Source organism: Dermacentor silvarum, chromosome 2, assembly GCF_013339745.2.
Source record: "Dermacentor silvarum isolate Dsil-2018 chromosome 2, BIME_Dsil_1.4, whole genome shotgun sequence".
Taxonomy (NCBI): domain Eukaryota; kingdom Metazoa; phylum Arthropoda; class Arachnida; order Ixodida; family Ixodidae; genus Dermacentor; species Dermacentor silvarum.
This window is the reverse complement of record NC_051155.1, coordinates 13,793,415-13,803,547: the sequence shown is the minus strand read 5'-3', so window position 1 is coordinate 13,803,547 and position 10,133 is coordinate 13,793,415. Positions and strand designations below refer to the sequence as shown.

General features: G+C 54.6%; 1 pseudogene; it reads right to left on the bottom strand.

Annotated features, from left to right (window-relative positions):
- Nucleotides 1-3,215: 3,215 nt before the first annotated feature.
- On the bottom strand, nucleotides 3,216-4,997 carry LOC119439906 (uncharacterized; annotated as a pseudogene).
- Nucleotides 4,998-10,133: the final 5,136 nt, after the last annotated feature.

Genomic DNA, 10,133 nt, shown 5'->3' with positions numbered 1-10,133 from the left:
TCACTGGCTTCTCTCGGATTTACACCACACTCCCAAAGGATGTGAGCCACGGTAGCTCTCTCCTTCGCACACAGTCTACACACGTCACTCGTGTACACACTCGGACACACGTGCTTAGCTAGCACCGGGGTGAGCAGGGACCCTGTCTGTAATTGTCTGTATAACACTGCCTCCTTCCGGGTCAGACCGAGTGCCGCCTTATATGCCTTGCGCATAGTGGCGTCTATCTTGTTACGTTCACTCGGCCTCCAGTTGTGCAAGGCGGCGACGTACGTTATGTGGCTAACTGCGAAGGATTGAACGAGCCTAGTCAGGCTCTCCTCCTTCATCGCCGCTCTTCTGTTGGACACCCTCTTGATGAGTCTCATTGCCGCGGCCGCTTTGCCCGCGAGCTTGTTCACCGTTTCACCGTTGACTCGATTTCGCTCGATGAGCAGCGCGAGCACTCGAATCTTCTCGACTTCCGGTATTACTTGTCCTCCCGCCGTCTTGATCGTGATCTTGGGATGCTCGTACTTGAATTCCATATTCTTTCTTTTCCTGCCCGCTCCTTTCGGTGGAATCACCAGCAGCTCTGACTTGGCCGGAGAGCAGACGAGTCCAGACCCGTCCAGCTGCTCCTCGATGGCGTTGACCGCTTCTTGCAGCGTTGTCTCGATGTGTCCGTCGCTTCCTCCCGGTACCCATAGCGTAACGTCGTCGGCGTAGATGGTGTGCCGGACTCCCGTTACTCTTTCTAGCTGGTTGCCCACCCCGATCATCACGAGGTTGAAGAGTAACGGGGAGATCACCGAGCCCTGCGGGGTTCCGACGCTGCCCAGCTTCTTCTCTTCGAGCTGCAGGTCTCCCGCGCAGATTTCGGTGGTCCGTTCCGTCAGGAAGTCTTTGATGTACTCGTATGTCTTTCTGCCCATGTTTAGCCTGGATACTTGGGCCAGGATAGCCGAGTGCCTCACTGCAGTCCTGGAGTGCCTCACTTGGGCGCTCTGCAGGTCCAGCCCAAGTATGGCTCTGTTGTCCTTGGTGGCCGTCATATCGTCGATGATCTCGTTCTTAAGTAAGATCATGGCGTCTTGCGTCCCGAGCTTGTTACGAAACCCTATGATGGAATTCGGGTAAAGCTCCGATTCTTCCAGGTAACGCTGCCACCTGTTCATGAGAACGTGCTCGAGGACCTTTCCCACGCACGAAGTGAGCGAGATCGGCCTGAGGTTCTCTATGTTTGGTGGTCTGCCAGGCTTGGGGATGAGCATCGTCTTGGCTGCTTTCTATTGCTTGGGTAGCCTTCCATCTTGCCAGCACTTGTAGAATTTCGTGAGCGTTTCGATGGCCGCTTCGTTGAGGTTCTTGAGCGCTCTGTTGGTCACTCGGTCGGGACCCGCGGCGGACCTGCCATTGAGATCCTGCAGAGCAGCTCTGACTTCCCATGCCTCGATGTCTCAATCTAGCGTCTCGTTCTCGTTGCCTTGGTAGTCCGTGTGTCTTTCCGCGGGGGTGGTCGGTAGTAGAGCACTGCACGGGCTCGGGCTTACCCGAAAGCCCGGGCCCGGCCCGGCCCACGGGCCGGGCCGGGCCGGGTAGAGCAGTTTTTTCACGGGCTCGGGCCGGGCTCGGGCACGGTGTCTGCTTTTTGACCCGGGCCCGGGCCGGGCTCGGGTTTTTTGACGCGGGCCCGGGCCGGGCTCGGGCTTTCTGCGAGTTATTCTGGGGATTCTCAACTCTGAAAAACATGTATTTTTCGGTCTCGGGCCGGGTTCGGGCCGGTTTCGAACCGGGCTCGGGCCGGGCTCGGGCTTAAGGTAAAGGGGTGGCGGGCCGGGCCGGGCGGGTAACGTAGATTATTTCCGGGCCCGGGCTGGGCCCGGGTCTCGCCATAAAAGTTTTGATCGGGCTCGGGCGGGCCGCCCAATGTAAAAACGGGCCCGGGCCGGGCCCGGGCCGGGCCCGGGCCGCAAAAATCGGCCCGTGCAGTGCTCTAGTCGGTAGGTACTTGGCGTCCAAGTTCCGCTTGATCTCGTCCTCTCCGTGTTCGCAGATTGCCTTGTGTAGGATCCTGGCCAGGTTGTTGTGTTGGTGGCCCTTGGTCTTTGTTTCGTCGAGGAGGTGCCGCAGCATGTTCCACATCTTGCCCTTGTGTAACTGTCCGTCGGCTTCATTGGAGGCCTCGTTCCATTGTTGGGTGCATAGCACCTTGCAGTGAGCCTCGATCTGCCTGCTGAGCTCGGCGATATTCTTCCTTAGACTTCAGTTCGTTCGTTGCTTCTGCCTCCTCGCCTTTATGGACTGCTTGACTTCTATCAGGTGGGCGAGCCGACTGTCCATCTTGTCTATCCGTTCGTCCGTTTCCAGCTCTTTGGTGGCTCTTTCCGTCGTCTCAACGACGTTAGCCGCCCAATCTTCGATGTCCATAATGTCCAGTTGCACCGCGGGTAGTGCCGTTCGAAAGGCGTCCCAATCCGTAATGCGACGCTTCCTTATGCCGGGGTTGCCTTGGCCTTCGAGCGGTACGACGACCTCCACGATGTAGTGATTGCTGCCCAGCTCTTGTCCCGTGTTTCTCCATTCCGCTTCTCTCGCTCTCCCTTCGGTTTTGACGAAGGTAAGGTCCGGAGTGGTGTCTCTCGTAACCGATGTACCGATCCTGGTGGGAAAGACCGGATCCGTGATTAGGTTCAGTCCCACGTCGGTGGCATCTTGCATCAGCTCTCTTCCCTTGACCGTCGTTCTTTGGTAGCCCCAGCCTTGGTTCGGAGCGTTAAAGTCTCCGCACACTAGGAGCATATTGCTCCCCGCGACTCTACTCGCCTTGTGAAGTAGTGCCTTGAACTTCTGTTGTACGTGAGACGGATTGCTGTAGACGTTCACCAGGAAAGTGCTCTCCTTCCTCTTCTTGCCCGTAATTACTTCCACCGTGCAGTGTTCGATGGCGCTTCTGCCGATCAGTTCGTGTTCCATGAAGGTGATCCCTTTCCTAACGAAGGTGCAGACTCCTCTGCCCTTGCCCTTGGACGTGTCCCTTTCGCTCGGCGGGCTGTCGTGCGACCGGTAGCCCGGGAGTCTCGGTGTCTCTTCGCTGTGTGTTTCTTGTACCATTATTACGTCAGGTTTCCTCGTTTGTTGCTGCAAGTGTTGCAGCAGCACCGCTCTCTTGCCGGTAAAGCTGTTGCAATTCCAGTGCCAGACCAAGAGGTCTCTCACTGGCGGTGTGGTTACTGCTATGCGTGCTGTCCCGGCCATGATTGCTGCAGTTTAGCGATGATCTGTGCTTCCATACTTTGCATTTGTGCCTGTATGTGCGCCTGTAGCTGTGTTTGCATCTGCGCTATCATGTTCTGGATCGTGCTCTGAATGTTGGTTGTCATCTGCTGAACCGTTTGCTCGAGCGCGGTGAGGCGTTCGTTGGTTACCTTGCTGGTCGCCTCAAGATGGTCGAGTCTGTCGCCCTGTTTTTCGATTCTCTCCGTCATCTTTCGTTCTTTGGCGCCCTCTATGGATCTCCTCTTGGGAGCCGGTCCTGCCGCTATCGTGGCTCTCGGGTCCACCTCGACCTCTGGTTCGTCCTCGGTCATCTGTTGTTTCCTCTGTTGTGCGGGCGTCGGCTGCTGTAGCTGCTGTTGCTGCATCGCAATCAATGTCGTTAGCTTCTCGTTGATTTCCTTGATGGTTGCGTCCTGTTCGGCGATTCTCCGCTTTAGCTTCTCGTTCTCGTCTCTCAAGGATTTCTCCACCCCGTTCGCTTCTTGGATCTTCTTCGCGGCGTTTTGCGCCGGTGGTTGTCTCTTCTCTGCCATGTTTGCCTTGACTTCGTCGGCCCAGGAGCCTCTCTCCCTCGACTGCGACGGTCTGCGGCGACTGGCGCTCCTGCCTATTTTGCTGTCGTCCCTTTTGCGGCTGCTGTCGCGCTTCTTTGATTCCCCGCGGGGTCTCTCGGCAGGCGACGCTCGTCGCGGCGGAGAGCTTTCCGGGTCCGGTTGTTGCTGCATGGCTTCCATCTTGCGTTCCCATTGCCGCTTCTTGACCACGTACGGCATCTTGTACTCGTTTTTGCATTCCCTCTCGCCCGTTGGGTGCTGTCCCCCGCATAGCTTGCACTTGGGCTTGCATTCGCGTTCGTGACCCTCTCTGGGGTTCGCGATTCCGCAGCCGAAGCACACTTTGGCGTTGGTATTCGGGCATACGTCTCTTCTATGGCCGACCCTGCCGCATTGCTTGCACACGTCAAAGTGCTTGCGGTAAAGCGCGCACTTGACCAATATCGAGCCATACTTGACGTAGTTCGGTACTTTCTGTCCAGCGAAAAGTACTATCACCGTGGTTGTATTGCCGATTCTGTGCGCCTCCACCGCTAGGAGGTTGTAGGGGTTCACGATGTTCTCGGCTAACTCCTCCGGGGTATCGTCTACTGCTATACCTCGGATGACTCCCTTGACCGTGCCGTCCGGCGCCGTTCGGTAGGCGTTGATTTCGTATGTCTTACTTCCTATGTTAAGGGCTTTGACCTTAGAGTACAGCGTGGCGCGCCTCTCGTCCGGGGTGCTGACCACGATGATGTTTTGCTACGCGTTTGTGCAGATGGTGTCTGCTTTGGCTTCTTCCTTCGTTACTCGAGCCGCCGTCCTGACGACCGACATGATAATTGAAGCCTCCGTTTTCACTACGTTGAGACCGCCACGTGGTCTCATGACTAACTTGGTGTCTTCTTTTGGCATATCTATCGGCATCCTCGCCGCTTTCGTTACCGAAACTGCAACTCTCTTAGCAAAGCTGGCCCTGGTCTTGGGTCTAGACTGGCGAGTAATGGTGGCGGACTCACCATTTTCCTTGCCGGCCATGATCTGCTTGATGCGCTTGCCGGAGGCCGACCAGCCTTCGACTTCTTCCGGTGTAATGTCCTCTCCGTGAACTTCGATGCACGTGCGCCCGCTGAAACTGCCGATGCTCAGCGTTCACGCCATGTTGTCTTCCATCGACGTGACCACTTCCATTTCGGACGCCATCATGGTCGTACTCGTCGCCGGGTTAGGCCTAGCGGCCGGGCCCGTCACGACCGGTGGGCGTACTCGTGGTAGGCCTACGTTAGGCTTAGCGAAAAGTCCGCACCGCACCAGAGAAGAGTCCTCGTAAATCGAGAAAATCACGTACCGCTTGGTCTAAACTGGTACCGGTCGATGCCCCGCACCTTCGCACACACTTTGGTACCAATTATATCGCGGTAACTGTAAATTAACGCTGCGTTGATTGGCATAATAGCAGGAGTCGATGTGAAGCGCGTCCGCTCCCGTCGACAACCGCGCGTTCTATCTCGCCTTAGAAAAACGGAAATTCTGTGGCAGTGAACATAACTCGACCTAGGCACCTGCACGCGAATGCGCAAATGGACTCGTAAACCGAGGCCAACCGAGATTAAGGGCGTCAATCATGCGACTGCATATCCTGAAACATGCGCCCATCGCCACTATTTAGAAAGCTTACATTATTCTTTTAGAATCAGTTTTCAAAAACTGAAGCGACAAAGGGGCATTTTTGCTTTTTGAAGACGCCCGGTGAAGCCGCACGACAATTCGATCGGACAATAAGTTGGATGAGGAAAACATAGACGCAAGGAGGGGGTGGAGGCCGCTCTTTCGAGATTCTGCACCCGCTTTCTCGAAGCGGGGTTGAGCCTCTAAACGCCTATCAATACCAGCCAAAATGCTGATCCACAATAGACTAGCTGGCCGGTCGTCTTATACGCGTGGCGGTTATCAGATCAGCCCTTCCTGATTCGCGCTCGTCCATGCTCGACGGTGAAAGCTGTTGGTGTGGTCTTTTTTTTTCTTTTATTGCGATAGCAATTATATGGACACTTCGACCGGAGTTCTGCCGTCGGCGTCGCCGTCGTCGTCGCCGTCGCCGTGATGTTCCGTATAGATTCCAAGGGCGATAAAATCATCGCCGCGCGCCGTATGCGCCAGCGAAAGCGCGCGGGGGACGCGCGCTATCACGGAGGGCGAACTCCCCCGCGCGCTATCACAGAGAGCGAACGCACGGTGGAAAGCAAACGCGACCGTCGCGCGAAAGGCCGTAGGGGTTTGGGAGGGAGGCGAGGCGGCGCTGTGCTCTGGCACCAAAGGCGTATCTTGCCACTGAATCTCCCACGCGAAAGCAAGAAACGGGAAGAGGGGGAGAGGAGGGGCAGCCTCTCCTCTGCCAACAATTTCTCCTCTGCCCTTTGCCCGGCGGTGCCGGTCGCCCGCACTGTCTCTTATCTCCACACGGCTCTGACCTTTGTATGTGCTGTGCATTCGCCGCTCAGTTTCCGTTGAAGCGATAGACCGCGCGAACCTGCGCTTGCTGCCAGCGTTTTCACAGTCGATGGCTGTGGTCATTCAGTGTGATCTATTCATGTTTGCTTGTGCGCGCTGACACCACGATTGTTAATTCAGTTAGTAAGCCAATGTGTCCAAGTTTATTCAGCCGATAAAACTACTATCCCTACTCCGAATAGCTCCCTACTAATTTGCTATCGCAATCGATGCTTCGCCTTTCGGGCGAAACTGCGACATTTTTTTTCTTTTATTGTTAAAACATGTATTCTGTTATCGTCTAGTACACTTCGTGTGTCATCGCGAGAATTTCGAATCTTAAAGGTCCGTACGTCACGTGGTGTAAAAGATGTGAACTAAAGGCGATGTCCGGAAGTGCTGGGGTTGCGACCTTTGGTGTTACTGAAGGCAACGTTAATTGAGACGCAGTTAATTAAGAAAAGAATTAATTAGGGCACCCGAGCCCACGTTCTTTGGTGGGAATAGAACCGCGACCTTCTGGAGTTATTTAAGGCGAAGTTAATTAATGCACTCCACCGTACCTAATAAATGTGCCTTTGGTATTAAGGCACATTTATTCAAAATAGTTAATTAAGGCACTCGAACCCAGGACCTTTGGTGTTAATTGGGGAGTTCATTAGGCACACTTAATGTAATGTTAATTAAGGCACTCGAACCCACGACGTGTGGGAAAAAACAATAGGAAGTAACGGCTCGTTAAAGGTGGTCAAAAATAACACGGAGTCCCCCACTACGGCGCGCCTCATAACCATATCGTGGTTTTGGCACATAAAACGCCAGAATTTCATTGAATTTTCTATTAATTAAGAACACATTCAAATGAGAATGTCAAGCAATTTCATGAATTGCTCGTGAGCGCAAACGCTTTCGCATTCATTCTCTTTAGCACATGCTAAGTGACTGTCAACTTTTTGAACAATTATGCAACAAACATCAACTGGGGATTACTTTTCAAGAGGCAGTTACAAAAGACGTGTTTTTAGCTTGCTACAGCCATCTTTTCTTTGCTTTCTAATCTATGGTTAATTTAACAATCTTGGGAGAAAAATGGATTCTTGTCACAAGTTGCAGCGGGAGCATACGCCGCACGAGCTGCGTCGATATATCGCTGGGACTCACAGGGATAGGGATCACTGCGCAACGCAGTTGACGGCAATGTTACTAAATTTGAAGAAGGCAACGAAAAAACACCCGGCACAAGACCACACTTGCGTTGACTTCGCCAGCGTGGGGGCCAAGAAGCTGGAGGCAACACCAACCGGTGTTCAGACCGGTCAAACGGTGACGAACGCGCCCCCGCTCGGCGGCACAGGGAAGCGTGACGTCCACTGCCCCGGTGTTTGCAAATTGAAAGAGGTAATCTATAGCGTCCTCGATCACTTTGCCCCGGGGTTGCCCCGAAACCAGAATGGTGCGCTGTGCACCGCGGTGGTGGCGCACTGCGGAGGGTAAACATCGAGGACAAAAGTGCACCCCGTGCAGAGGCTTGCATGCAGCGCCACTTTGACCCTGGCGCGCAAAACGTCGCGCACGTTTTATTGTTTGCAGGTGCAGAGCATGCGCATAAAGCACTCGAACCTTGTCAAACTGCGTGCTCCGACATACCTGTTTTTAAGCACACACCAATGGATTTTATAATTAATGGCAATAGACATAATGTGGCGATGTCGGTGGATGAAATGAACGATTTTATGGCGAGTAAGTATTCGTTTTTAGCAACGCACGCGCGGGGAGTCGAGCGTATTGTCAGCAACACAGCGCGGTGCGCTTCCGCGTCCCGCTCCCAGCAAGTTCTAGCAGCAAAAAGATGGGGAGCCAAATAATCTCCTCACTCCGGTGTCGTCGAGGCGCCTGACGACCCGTTCAACGAACCTGTCCACTTTCGACCGCTCTTCACCACATTGTTTTTGGACGAGGTCGATCAGCATGTCGTCTTCGCTGTCAGACGAACTTGAAAAAATGTCACAGTTTCGCCTTAAGGGCGAAGCAATGAATGCGATCGCAACACAGAAATGTCATACGAAGTAAGGTGAGCGGCTTTGGTAGCAAGATGAATTGTAGTAAACATGAGCTGATTAAGTAAGCAGGTGTGCTGCGGCGTAAGTAGGCCGACATGAAGAGAGACTCGATGACCACGAGAAGGCGCGTGTGAAACGGTGGTGTTGATGAGAAGCGCTTCCCGTGGGCACCGCGTGCGAAGGGACACACCTGTAGCGCTGCGCTGCCGACCCGGGCAGCATTGCAGGTGTAGCGTGCGTTGGAAAATGTGGCCCGACTATTACTAACTGATTGAACAAGCGTGGTGTGAGCGCGCAAAAACATGAATAGATCACACTGAATGACTGCATACGACTGTCAAAACGCTGGCAGCAAGCGCATACGCCGCAGCAGCGGGCGAAGGTACGTGCGGTCTATCGCTTCAACGGAAACTGAGCGGCGAATGCACGGAGCATAAAGGTCAGAGCCGTGTGGAGATAAGCGACGGTGCGAGCGAGCGACGAGCGCGGTTGTTGGCAGAGTAGAAGTGCGCCCCCCCCCCCCCCCCCCCCCCGCCGCTCCCTCCGGCGCTGGCTTCCCGCTTCCTTGCTTGCGCGTGGGAGATTGAGTGCGTTCGCTCTCCGTGATAGCGCGCGTCCCCGCATGCTTCCGCTCGGGCATACGGCGCGCGGCGCAGATTTTATCTATAGGGAACCTCACGGCGACGGCGACGACGACGGCAGAAATCCGGTTGAAGTGTCCATATAATTGCTATCGCAATAAAAAAGCATCCTTTTGAGGGAAAGCCAACTTCACGGCTGCGCCTGCACCATAGAGTTTCTATGGCCTGCACTGCCGCCCGCAGCGCCACCATCGTCGCGAGCCTCTGTGCGCTGCCGCCCGCTGCGCCACCTGACCTTCGCGGAATGAAGGAGCAAGCACACTCGGCATCTGAGCTACGCCGTATCCTTTATTCAAGAGGTGTGCCTTTCTGGTTAACACGGATGCGTGGCGGGCAAAATAGCGGACCAATGCGCAACTCGGCTCCCGCAGAGAGCATATACAGTAAATCTAGGAGCCTTTAACGTCACTGGAACCAAGAAAGTACCGCCGCCCTTTTCTCTTCGCCGCTGCGACGCGGATTGGTCTGTCGCCGTCATGTAATAACTTACCGCCATAGATGGTCCACGCCTCTCCGCAGCGGACACGCAGACAAAGGCATCGCTCGCACACGCCGCGCGTATGAGCCATTGATGAGGTCGGATTTTGCATTGTGTGTAACTTAGGGCGTATGTAACTTTCGCAGACTTAAAACAAAATGAAAGTAAATGCCCGGGTGCTCCGAATTCGGTTGCAGCAACCGCCGGGAGTCGAGGAAAGTGCTTTTCGCGATACCAAGCGGAAAGCGGGACAGCAAGCAATTTGCGTGCAACACGGCTCGCCAAGAGACAACACGCAGGACACCTTTCAGCCTCGTTTACGGCTGGTAAGTAACAACACTGTTGGACGCGATGCTGCCACACGATTGTGATGATGGCGAGACTGGTGCCGAGAAGTTCACGCAACGCGCCGAGGAAGCAAGGCAGCTTGCGCGTTTGCGCATCCAAGAGCAACAGGACTACGATGCCAGACACTACAATCTTCGACAAAGACCCGTCACGTACAACGTCGGCGACCAGGTGAGGGTCTGGACTCCTATTCGGCGGTTGGGGCTATCTGAGAACCTCCTGCGAAGAACTTCGGACCATACACAGTTCTGCGCCGGATCAGTGATGGGAATTGTGAAGTTGTGCCCAACAGTCTTTACTGCTCCAAACGCTGGCAGCATCT